This window comes from Drosophila novamexicana, unplaced genomic scaffold (assembly GCF_003285875.2).
Source record: "Drosophila novamexicana strain 15010-1031.04,08,12 unplaced genomic scaffold, DnovRS2.1 tig00000739-arrow-arrow-pilon, whole genome shotgun sequence".
Lineage (NCBI taxonomy): Eukaryota > Metazoa > Arthropoda > Insecta > Diptera > Drosophilidae > Drosophila > Drosophila novamexicana.
Window position 1 is genome coordinate 2,543,129 of NW_020824819.1, and position 12,723 is coordinate 2,555,851.

The following is a 12,723-nucleotide window of genomic DNA, read 5'->3' on the forward strand; positions in this document are numbered from 1 at the left end:
TAACTCCGCGCAGAGATATGACGTTCAAAAACGACATAACTCCGCCCGGAGAGTCGCGGGACTATGTCGTTTTGGAACGTCATATCTCCAAGCGGAGCTATGTCGTTCCGAAACGACATAACTGTAAGGGTATATAGTGTATATTGTATTTGTGCAAAATCCAAATGTATGTAACAGGCAGAAGGAAGCTTCTCCGACCCCTTAAAGTATATATATTCTTGATCAGCATAAATAGCGGAGTCGATCTAGCCATGTCCGTCTGTCTGTCCGTCCGTCCGTCCGTCCGTATGTATGAACGCAAGGATCGCAGAGCCCATAAGAGCTAGAGACTTGAAATTTGTAGGTCCTCCTAGTACCTGCGCAGATCGAGTTAGCTTCCGATAATCGATAACTTACTCCGTTTTCAAGCAATCGATAAAAATCGATATCGATATAATCTTTTTTGGGCAATTTTGGTAAATAATAAGAGCTAGAGTCACCAAATTTGACATATAGCTACTAAAATAGAATATATATATGCATTTGATGTTGGAAGAAGAGGGTTCAGGGTATCCCCTAGGCGGGAGTTCTCGACTGGAGCCTCTTACATGTTTTTATTTAATGTTTTTCTGAAGAACAACAAATGAACAAATGTAAGGAAATATAGGTACTTGTCCTTTTAAATATGCAAAACAAGTTGAATAAAATATTTTTCACACTTATCGATCACATTAAATTTTTGGTAAAAACAAAATCATTTGATTCGTATTGACATAAATGCAATAGAAATTACTTTCACACAAATGTAATATAAATGTTTAGTTTTGATTTAGTTCGAGAGAAATGAAATACACCTCATCTGAATATTGCCTAGGGCATCGGTTACTGATCCATGCTATATTCTTTTTCCCCTTTTGATACTTAACGAGCAAAAAAGTATTGCACATTTTATGTGTAATCGAAATCATCGTATATTTAAATGATTTATATGCTTAATTGCAATCAGTGCTCATTAAAATGGGTTAAGGCTCCCATTTATTTTAATGCCAACATCCAGCAGGGCGAAAATGCACGCACGTTTTAATTTGTATTTTTGTGCGCCGTGCAACGCGAAATTGTTTATAAATTATTGATTAAATGACAATGCGCTGTCAGAATTTGATTTATGGCCTGGGGAGCGGACGACTTCGTTGGAGGCACGCAAGCAAATTGTGTGGGCACAAAAATACATTGAAAATTTGTTAAGCAAACAATAAACAATATACAATAAACAATAAAAGATGGCCGCCACAGCCGACAACGATGACGGCGACGTTCTCCACGATTTATGACAGCAAATTATACGTGAAGGGGGGCTTCACAAGCTTACACAACGACGCCCAACCGAAAAACCCAACACTGGAGCCAGGGCTGGGACGCGGTCTGGAGCTAGAGAATAAACAAAGTCGTCTGTTTTTATTAATTTATCATTGGACAACGGCAGCAGCAGTGGCGACGAAAAAAAAAGTGACATTAAGTCAGTCATCAATCAAAATTACGAAATAAAAAAAAAAAAAATGCTGCAATAAATAAACGATAAAAGGTCCATTTCGTACTTGAAGCTGAACGCCGAGCCGAGCACCGAAAGTTGGTTGATTTTCAATGGCTTTTCAATTAACGATGGGATTCATATCCCCCCTGTTTGGAATGGGAATGATATAAGGAATATCCGGCACCCTTTTTGAGTAAAAGCTAACTGAAATGATTCAGGATGTTTTGTATTTTCCATTTGATGCCATGTCCAAAGTGTGTTTTCATCCTTATGCTCGGATCATATTGTTTTTGACATAATTAGTTAACTAAAATAATTATATCATAACTGAATAATGGTTTTAATAACTGAGTAATAATATTTTGATTTAATTATTTTGATTAGCGTATTGAGATCTTATATAATATTTTGTACTAATTTTGGCCAGGTCATATGTGCTACTGTCTAAGTGCATTTTCCTGCTTGGTTACCTCTGGCAGAGAGAGGAAAGAGGAGAGAAAGAGAAGAGACGGACAGGGTTCAATTGAGCTCAAGCCATTGGGTTAACAGCCCGCAGCACATATCATCGTGCAGGCACAAGAGGTGTAAATACCCCAGATTATGCTAGCTACACATGCTACTGGTTCTGGACAAACAAGGTGCTCAGGCACTTTTAAAATGTACTTTTCTTCATATTTATATTTAATTTTTTTCCAACTAACCCATAGCAAGAAACCAACTGCGCAAATATTTGCCAGGCATTTAGAGCCCAACGGTTATGTTGAGAGCACCATATTCCTATCGCCAGTGTTTACCAAGTGTAACACGCTGTTTGTTTGTTTGTTTTCCAACACTCAAAAGTTGATTGCGTACGCCAGTTGACTGGTTAATTTGATCGTTTCCCGCATGGAACGGTTTCTATTTGACTTTTGAAACATAATACCAGCCTGGCCGAGCAGACAGATTTATAGGCGCTCTCTGCAGATGCAGTTGTTAACCGTAATACCAGTTTTCACTTTTGCACACAAGCCTGGCCTATGGCCAATGGCAGCGGCCCGATCCTGATACTTGTTCAAATAAATGGAAATAAATCTGCACGTCAGGCGATGTCGTCTGGCTTTGATTTACATCATATAATGCGCATTTTTCTCGTGTTAAACAGACTTAATGTCTGTTTATAAGTTCAAGCAGCGAACACCTCACACAACACACAGCACACAACATGCGATGACATCAGGAATTTCAGAGTGGTCTTGCTTGGGTGTCGCGCTATAAAATATATACATACATACATATAAAACAATCTGATTTATAGCATTTTGATAACCTCTTAGCTTCATCTCTCACTCTCTCGGTTTCCCCCCTCTCCATGCTAGGCAGCCAGTGGAGCGGAACAGCTCAGAAGGTTGTGCAAAATGCTGGCAATATTTGCGACGATAATTTATGGTCCGTTCTTATAGTTCAGATTTATAGATGCGTGTTTCTATATACGCCTGCATATGCATGTGCATGATGGGAGGACTTTACCATTTTGTTTGCAAAAGCGTAATTGGAATTGGAAGATTAAATGAGGTGGAAAAAATTACAACGCTTTGTTTACAAAAAGTATATATACTATCTTTGCATTTTGCTACTGGGAATGTAAGCCAGTTGCGCTCTGCCTATGTTTTGGTTGTATATTATTATTCCACTTGGAAAGATTAACCTATATTCTCTGTTTGCTGCATCATGGGAGTTCCCTAGAATTCAAGACATTTTAAAGGCAGCTCTCGAAACTCGGCTAATGTAAACAATTGCACATAAAGAACAGTTGAAGTAAATTAGTTTTCTTACAAGCTTAAGTGGGATACAGCAATATACTTAATATTAATTAAATCATATTTGTTCGTAGATGGGATCCCATTAAAATTAGAGATTTTGTCTTATTTTTTGCTTATCTATAATAGCTTGACAAACAATAAGCCAACACGCGTTTCGCGAGGCAACGAAAAAGCTAGATAAAGAAGAAAGGTATTAAATTTAAGTGTATTTATTTTAATTCTATATATAATCGTGTAATTAACTATTATGTGATATAAACAATACTGTAATATCAACTTTTAAAAGAAATTGTGTGCAAGTAAATAACTACTTTACTGGGCGTATGTAAAGATATCAAGGGAACTGTATCTCATGGTTACGAAATCTATCATAGAAGTAAATTAGACTTAAGTAGTGGATAACGATTTATAACCGGAAATGTCACAATGTATTAAGTGAAATGAGTACGGATTGTTTTGTTTAGCATAAGCCAAATATTTGGTGTATCTATTAACATGTCAGAAAGTTCTTGCCGAGTGAGCTTAAAAATAATTTGCCCAGCTAATTAACACACACACGCGAAAGTTCATTAAAGCACTCAAGCAGGCAGCCGTCCATTCATGCAACAAGGCGACGTCCCACTTGAGATGGTCATGTCAAATTTGAAAAGGAAAATTATTTTGACATACCCGCCGCAGAAGGGGCGGGAGAGAGTAGCGAAGAGGCCAGATACAGTCGACAAGCAAGACGACAACCGCAATGACGTGACTTTGGCAAAGCAAAGCAAATTGTGATAATCAACACGAGGGCAATCCACAAAACGCTATTGCATGGCTGTCAATCAAAGGGGGTTGGCCCACGGTCTACGACGTGAACCATGAACCGTAGTCTCACAGAGCGGCTGCTGCCCGAATCGCTGGGCAATGCGAGCTGACAAATAGTTAGCGCTAAGCGGGGGTTAAATTGGCGTTGATAATGACAGCTGAATAATTTTTATGCGGCGCGACATGGAACATCATCAAAACAATTTCACGCTACACTTCAAGTTAAGAGAACTGCAGAGATACTTCTCTGCTCCGAGATACAGATACGCATACAGATAAAGATACAGATACAAATTTATGGAGCGTGTGTGGGGCTGGCGTCGCATAAATTAAATGTAATGTGACATTTTTACAAAATGCGCTCATTTCTCAACATATCCGGCTGAAAGAAAAACTGAGACAGAAAACAGTAAGCATAAGAAATGGGAAGTAAAGTACCGAAGATTAAATACCCTAGAAAACGGATGGCGGACTTTATAGACCTTGAATTTCCCTAGGAGCTTTTTGATATATTATAAAGGATATCAAGGAATTCTTCAAAACAAAACATTTTCTTTACACAATACAACATTTTTTTTGTGATAAAGTTAGATGATCTACAATATATATTTGAAGCTGAGAGACAGCTGTTCCATCTGATAATTAACATATTTTAATTCTGGGTTCAAAAAATTATTTAACTTGTGCTTGACAAATTTCATCCAAAAAGAATAGTACCCTTTCAGCGTGTAAAAATATATATTAATGAAAAGCAAACGTGAAGAGATGCGACAAAATGAGACGCATAAATTCTCATATATGCCAAGCGAAATATTTCGCCTTAAATTAGCCTCAATTAAATGTTAATGCATTTTGACATTTCTGCTGTCGCCCCCCCCCCCCCCAGTAAATGCCCCTCTCCACGCGTTCCCCTAGCCCAGCCAGATTAAATATACAAAAATAAACATACTTATGAATAAGACGGAGGCCTCTCAGACTACGCGTCGTGGGTTTGTCACATTCACTTCACAAGTCGGCTCGGCATTCATGAAAAATGAATTATGATTTGACGTAGTAAGGCGAGTATCTTTCGGTTGCGCTCTGCGCAGTATCTCATCGGCTGTGCGTGTATCTCTGAAATGCAAAGAGCAATTAGCGTTGATGTAGCCGCAGCAGCTGCATCTTCATTTATCATCTGCTGCTGCCACTTGCTTTGCTTTATATTTCATGGCTGACATTCTGTTGGCAAATATGTATATAAATTACTTAATGGCTTAAATCAACACTCAGCATTGCAGTCCCTGCTTATTGTACTCATCAAATCTGTGAGCGACTTAACTAAACGTCTTGTAAGTCTTGTAGGCTAGCTTGTATCCTCCTTGGTTTTGTAGTTTCATTAAAAGTTGTTGTTGCTGTTTTTCGGGCAATCGCATATCTTAATATGTTCAATTGACTTTGTATATGAAAAATTATTTATGAGAAAAATATATTCAGCATCGGAATATTATTTTAAATAACTTGTACGCGGAATAACATTAAATTTGATGTGTACCAAATTTGTTGTATAATTAAGTAAATATTCATAAAGTAAATAAAATAAAGGGCTTTGGCATGCTGAAGATTGTAAGGTGAACTAAGAAGCTCGTAATTGCTGAGCTCGGTGGCAATATCTCAAAAAACAAGAAACTTGTCCATACAAAAACTCAAACTTTGAATCGGTCGACGAGAGCAATATTCTATAGTTGTCATTGATATGGTATGGTATGATATGGTATGTGAAGTTAAGTTTGTGTGTTTTGAAATGTATTCTATGCAATAAACATACCAAGACAAATTTAACATAATTTATTACATTCATACTGATCTTGTCAGATTCTAAAACATGAATTATCCAATGCAAGCCAAATATTGTTATCATCAAACATAGTCGCGGAGCAACTACCTTTCGCAATATATATGTTCCGCGTCCCCGCATTCAAAGAGGCATAGTTTTGTGCTTTGCTTTGGTTGTTGTCGCTTATCACCAATAAGTCAGCTTACGTCCTGGCTAAAAAGCATTTGATTAGTAATTAATTACCAAAAAGCTAATAGATAGTCTGTATAGCTATTTCAAGGACCTTCCGGCATCATATGCAGCATACTTTTCCAAAACTCAAATGTTATTTAAATGGATAGAACTCGTAGTTGTAGCAAACTTGTCTGATATTATAATTAACAGGCTAAATATAGAGATGGAGAACGAGCACTGAGCAGAACTAAGACTTAAACAAGTTTCGATGGGTTAAATATAATCTATAGCATCATTTTGGTAAACCTCGAAGAAATTTGGAAGAGAACACGCCCTGTGCTTGACACTCCAGACCTTACATCTGCTATTTGCATCTGTGTGTCAATTTACCTGCAACGAGCAGCAGAAGAAGAATAATTTTCAAAAAAAATTTGCGTAGTCCCCCTTTCCCTGCGCTCACCTTGTGGTTGTCCTTTTTGCCGTTTGCCCATTTGGGCCGTCGCGTCGAGCAGCCGTTCGGCCGTTCAACCATTCGGCCGCATGTCATCGTTAGTGTCTGCTTTCGGCAGGGATTTGTAATATTATGCTGTCAAGTCAAACATGCCCACTGACAGTTACCAACTGTCTGACGGGCGGACGCTTGACTTGAGTATGTAAGCCGACGTCGGGTTACAGCCCTCTTCTGCAATCGCAATCGCCATAGGAACGACAATGCCTGGGGAAAGGGTATGGGTATGGTATGGGTAAGGGCATGGAAATGGGAATGGGAATGGGAATGGGAATGGGAATGGGAATAGGAATCGGAGAGTGGCATTCGGGGATGTGCGGGCTGGCAATTACACTTTTGACGCCAGGCCAACGTGTGCAGGCAGGGGCGTCACCAGTGTCCTCGTGGTCCTTGACTGTCGGCCGACGGTGTCGCAATTGGCGTCGCTGTAGGTTTCGGTTTGATCCTAACAAATAATGACATGGCAATTTGCGGATTTCACAGCATGTCCAAAGCTCTGGATACACGTAAATAGTCGCATATTCCACTCGAACATTGCCAGTCAAGTCGAGTTAACAAAGTCAATTCAAAGCGCCGCTACAAGTTTGTTTAGTTCTCGCTCGCCTTGGGATCGGCAACGGCCACTGAAACTGGAACTGGAACTGCCCTGCTATCAGTGTCAATTCAAGGTGGTTGCAGCTGATCCCCCGCCGAGGACCGCCTGCCAATGTCAGTTAGTTGAAAGTCCTGGCCTAGTCCCCGCTGCTTGTCAGCCCGTGTCTGTCTGCCCGCTGCGTTTCGTGTGCGCCCCACAGAAATTCAATTGCGAGCATGGGTTAAAAGCTTGCCAAACTGACAGCAGCTCGACCCGAATCCGCACCCGGACAGGGTCTTGCCTGCCCACTGTTGGTTGCGTTTGGGTGAAGACCTCCTACGTGTCCGCTGTCAAATTTTCCTGTCTCTGCACAGGCCCGTATTCCAGACCCTCGGTGTTTCTGTTTCTGTGGTATTGCTTAAATTTGAGTAAAGCCTGGCATTCTTTCTTTCTTCCTTTCCGACATGTGCAGCTGTCATGTGATTAAGTCATTAACTTGCAGATTGAAGATTTTACATTTATTTTCGTTATTATTTATTGCTTTTTGGCTCTTTCGCTGTCTTTCTATATATATCATGTATATCTTAACGACGTGATGTTACAGCCCCTCACATTCGGCTACAAGTTATCTATTAGTAAAACATTTCACCCCTTACAAATGGAGAGAAGAGTAATCTCTAAATATAAAATTGGTTCTTCTCAACGCACAGGCTAGCGCGTAAGAGCTAGGCACCTATCTGATGAAGGTGCACGCTAAGACAGGTTTTAACGCATTACCAATCAGACAGTCTGTCAGGGCAAGCATTTTAGTGTACAAAGATGGAGGCGAAACTACCGAATACCAAATGGATATACCCAAAATGCCTACAACAAATGCGCAAAATCATATCAGTATCCCGTTCGCCAAAATTATAGGAAACTCATTATATCCTGAACTCATTGAAAATGTGTAAAAGGGGTATAATGTATTTGTGCAAAAAAGCATCTTCAAACTCTTCTCTCGATCAGCATCAATAGTCAAGCTAGCCATGTCCGTCTGCCTGTTCGTTCGTCCGTCCGTATGTTTGAATGCCAGGATCTTCATGTTTTTTGTTAGTCGCTTTCGCCTTAAACAAAAGTATTGCAATCGTAATGGGTTACTTAAGCTAAATAGAATAGAGTAGAAATAACTTATTGGACAGGTCCTATTCCATGTAGGTATTTACTTGACTTTGGCACATCCATCGACATTTTTATTTGTTCCATCTATTGCGTTTATCGAAATTGAGTAGCAGCTGTTTTAGCCCAGCTGCCAGCTCACATTAGATGTTTGCCAGGCCATAAAAATGCATTAAGATTAGGCATTTGATGACTGTCACCTGTTGCATTGTTTGTGGAGCTTACAATCAATTAACTTGTATGGAAATCACATAAATTGATGTAACATTAAACGAGTGGCAGCTGTGCCGTCTTCAGGTTGGAACTGGCCATGGTCAACATTTCTCAAATTTTACGAGCCGCTCTTCAAATTGATAGAAACATTAACTAAGCTTCAGAGTCTGGCTTGGCGCGCAGAAACCAGTTTTCCAAAGAGTTTTGCCGACCGCTGATTGCTCCGTCCCCTGGTCCGGGATTTCAACAGATTCGCGACCAAACCGCCGTCATGTCTGTAAATTTATGGCACTTCCTTTTGCCCATAATTTTCAAATTAAGTGTTGCTTCATTTAAATTAATACATTTTCTGCAACGTTTAGAACACATTTTCACTTACCCATTATACTTCGGAATTTGTCAGATATTTTAGTGCGTTTTTTTTAATACTCTTTCTAAATGAATATTGATAAAATTAGGTGTATTTGTATTTGCTCGATCATCTATTAATCCGTTCCTCGGTCCGTCTATTCATGTTTTATTAACTTCAGATCTGGCCTTTTTGACTATATCTCACAGTTTATAAAAGCGTCCATCTGTGGTCGATGGTCGTATATTATGAGCAGAACTTTTTTATAGTCAAAAGTAATGTTTCTGTTTGGGAATTGATTTTTGTATTATTTTCAATGAATCAATTCGTTGATTTTTTTCAACTTTATCTTGGTTTCTGTTACTTTTGTTAATTGCGTTTGCCTCTTTTTTGGCAAGCAAGTTTTTGAAGCTGCTGCCTATCTCCTCCTTTCCGCCTGACAGCCACTTCCTGCCTGTGCTGCTCATCCGTCAGCCAGGACAGCGTCTGCCACTCCTGCTGATCTGCGTTCCCCTTGTCCACTTCTTGTGCCTGGCTAGCTGCCTATCGATTCGCTGCTCGTCTCTTCGCTGACGGCTCATTAGCATGTGTGCATAGTCCTCTGCATGAGTTTGCCTGTGAGTTGTCTGCGGGAGTGAGAGTCCCCTTTTCTCCCTTTTAGCCTGTCAGCCGCTCTGCCATTAATTCTGCCAGCCATGGAGCTATAGAGCCTCGCCTCGAGCTCAAAAACTAACCTAACCTGCAGTGTAATGCGTTGTATTGTTCACGCAAAATTTATTTCCGCTGCGTCATGAACATCCTGCTGTCGTCGCTGATGTGCGGGTATGTTGCAGTTGTTGTTGCTGCTGTTGCTGTTGCTGTTGCTGCTGTGGCTGTTGTTAATTTACGTAATAAATACGCTTGAAAATTTTGCACGCACATGCAAAATGAATTACGTCGCCTGACGTTGGCGCAACAGCACCAACAACAACAACAACAACAACGATAGCAACAGCAACAACAACGACAGCAACTTAACTGTCACTTGTCACAGGAACGTTTCGTGGGGGCCCTTGGCAGCATGTCCTGGCAGAGCCGGCGACGGCGACGGCGACGTCCTCGTCGTCTCTCACATGTCAACGCGCGTCGCTTTGCTTGGCATTTTTGTGATGTGAAATGAAGCAACGAGGTGACAGCCAAGGGGAGTTGCTGCCGCTGCTGCTGCTGCTGCTGCTGTTGTTGTTGTTGCTGGTTGCAGCAGCAAACGGCAGCAACACAAATGAATTACTCGCGTGAACAACAAAAACTGTCAGAGGGCTGTCAGCTATGCTGGCGCAGGGGGCGTATTGCTGCCTTAATGCTGTTGTTGTCATTGTTGCATGTGCCTGCCTCTCTCTCTCTCTCTCTCTCTCCCTGTGTTTGAGGTGTCAGCGCATCTCATTTGAAATGCTCACACAGAAAACAGTTAACAACCAACAGTCAGTCAGTTGTACATCAACAACAATAACAACAACAACGATGACTGCCACACGCTGGCAACATGGGTCTGCAGCCAGCTGCAACATGTTGCCAGCTCTTGTGGCACCTTCCTGAAGTGATTATCTTACCTAAATTGCTTGTAGCAATCCACAAAATTTGATGTCTACGCGTCTTACGGCGTTGCGGCTGCTGCTGCTGCTGCTGTCGGTGCGTTTTTTGCGCTGCTGTCGCAATTTTCATTTTCGCACTCCATTATAAAGTAATTTTTTTGCATTACTTATGCCTGTCAACGTCTGCTTTGACTGCTTTTCCTGTTTCCGCAGCAACGCCTCGTCCTGGCCCCGGCCGCGTATCCTTCTTGTTGGCAAAGATTAATATGTTGCCGCTCTGCCATTTCCTGGCCACACTTTGTTTGTTCGCCCCAGCCCAAGCTCCATTCGCCGCCCCAGCACAAGCTTAAAACTCCGGCTGAGCTCCGGCGTGTGTGACAGTTTGCAAATGTGATTGACAACTGACACTTCCATATAAATTCAAAGCTTTCACACACAGCAAGCAACGCGTTGACAGTCTACACAACACATTGCAACTGAAGCACAGGCCGCCTCTGAGGCATGACAAGCTAGCAAAACGACTGAATGACTGAGTGACTGACGGCCTGACGGCCTGACTGATGGGCGGTACGACTCCGACTGACGACGGCTGATGGACAGCCTGCCAGCAGTTGGGCGTGTTGGGCCATCAGGCAAGCTGGCAAGCAGCTCAGCTGGAAACAAGAATGGGTTCCAATTACAGCAGCCAACTCCTAATAGAGATGTGTAATGGGCGATCAACCGCGAAGTATATTATGCCCGAAATTAAAATAGGTAAAAGTTCGCTATTCGATGGTGCTTGGTATTTATTTATTTATTGCAACAATTAAATGCTAAAAGCCTAACTAAAATACACAATTTTCTAATAGCATCACCGACCAATGGGGATGCTCTATTTGCCCCTCCGGCCACCTATGCCCCTTTTAACAGATAATTTTGTCAGCGATTTTATTAGAGACTAAGGCTTAAATGATGTGTGTTAGTAGAGAATATATGTAATGTTCTCAAGGAAACATTAAAATTAATCCTAATTTTATATTATTTATGAAAATACAATAAATAGGAAAAGAAAGAAAGAAAGAAATGATTAATAAAGTAAGGAAATTTATACTTGATTTATAGAGTGTTAAGTAGAGAGGATAAATAGATAGTAATGGGAAATCATCGAACCGGTGGGGGAAAATTTATAGCCTGTCCGGCAAGCTATGCCCCTACTCATAGCTGGGAATTGTCAACGAATAGCAACGATTTTATTAGATGTAGAGAAAGTTCGGTGGATAAACCGTGATGCAAACTATTGTAATATTAGCATAACACGCGAAAAGAATCTGTTGTGCAGGTTGGTAGGAATAAGTGGCAATAATTCCTGGTAGGTCTAGGTGAAACAGAGATTTGAAGACGCCCAACTTATTATTGTCCTTTGGTTGGTTAACGACGGAAGATCAAGCAGAAGAAGTCTGATGTAGTAGGATGGCAACAGCAGAAATTATATATACAACAGCTCGATATTTATATAAGAACAGTAACACAAATCCTATCTTTTTTGGTCAGGTAAAGATTATCCGGAAAGTGTGAAGCTTGTCAAAAATGTTCTTTGAAATGAGTGTGAGCCTGTTGCAGACACCTTTCCAGACTTACAGGCGGAACTTTTTAAATCATGTCTCAAAAAAACATATATACAGATTGAAAATAAAAATAACGATACATTTAAAAATAAATACTTATTGGCATATGTAAAGGTAATAAAAGGTAAAGACATAAAATGGAATATTTAGACACTCGAACAATATTCTTTTATTTTTCATTTTCCACAAAGCTCAATATGAAATTCGAACACTTCCTTTTTGGTAGATATGTATTTTTGAATATTATTATTTTTATTTTTTTTATTATTTGGAATTATATTCATATAATTTTAAGAATGAGTGTAGAAGAAGCTAAGCTAAGCTAAGTCGATTGTTCAACTCATTTTCCGGCATGTTTGCCTAGCTATTTCCTGTGCCTTTCAATTATTCCCCCATTTGAGATTTATACAATATTCCAATTACCATGACTACTTCCTCTGTTAAGGCTTAGACCTTAAAACCCAAACCCAAATGAAGGGCTAATTGCTATTTAGGGTTTCGCTCTCACTGAGTTGGAGCAATGTCCCATTATTCAAACATCAGCCTTAACTGCTGACACGGCCAGGTGGGTAATAGACTCATCATGCATCGAGCACCTAGCACCGGGCAGCACCATCATTATCATCATCATGGTCGTCAGAGGCACAGC

At 40.4% G+C, this 12,723-nt stretch overlaps 1 long non-coding RNA gene across 5 annotated transcripts; it reads right to left on the reverse strand.

Annotated features, from left to right (window-relative positions):
- Nucleotides 1-5,971: 5,971 nt before the first annotated feature.
- LOC115763542 lies at nucleotides 5,972-10,848 on the reverse strand. Of its 5 annotated transcripts, none has more exons than XR_004017919.1 (5): nucleotides 10,489-10,848; nucleotides 8,933-9,128; nucleotides 8,388-8,879; nucleotides 6,561-8,327; nucleotides 5,972-6,139 (listed from the first exon to the last, which is right to left on the reverse strand). It is a non-coding gene; the product is annotated as an uncharacterized LOC115763542 (long non-coding RNA). The 5 variants fall into 5 exon arrangements; XR_004017916.1 differs by having other exon boundaries at nucleotides 8,933-9,641; XR_004017917.1 differs by lacking the exon at nucleotides 10,489-10,848 and adding an exon at nucleotides 9,267-10,468.
- Between the last annotated feature and the right edge of the window lie 1,875 nt (nucleotides 10,849-12,723).